This window comes from Penaeus monodon, chromosome 22 (genome assembly GCF_015228065.2).
Source record: "Penaeus monodon isolate SGIC_2016 chromosome 22, NSTDA_Pmon_1, whole genome shotgun sequence".
NCBI lineage: Eukaryota > Metazoa > Arthropoda > Malacostraca > Decapoda > Penaeidae > Penaeus > Penaeus monodon.
This window is the reverse complement of record NC_051407.1, coordinates 21,923,907-21,924,110: the sequence shown is the minus strand read 5'-3', so window position 1 is coordinate 21,924,110 and position 204 is coordinate 21,923,907.

Sequence of the window (204 nt, the reverse complement as noted above, 5' to 3'; positions counted from 1 at the left end):
ACCTGCATGCCTTAGTATGACGTGAGGGTGACCAACCGGCAATCGGAACATACTTGTTAATGCGACCCTGAAATACCACTGGAATGGGGCAAGGGAATATAATTGTAGTTCATTGTGTTCTTGGTATTATTTTCGTTTGGTTTATTCTGTGTATTTTGCTTTGTGTATTCTTTAATTATTTGATAATCACCACATGTTTTTCCA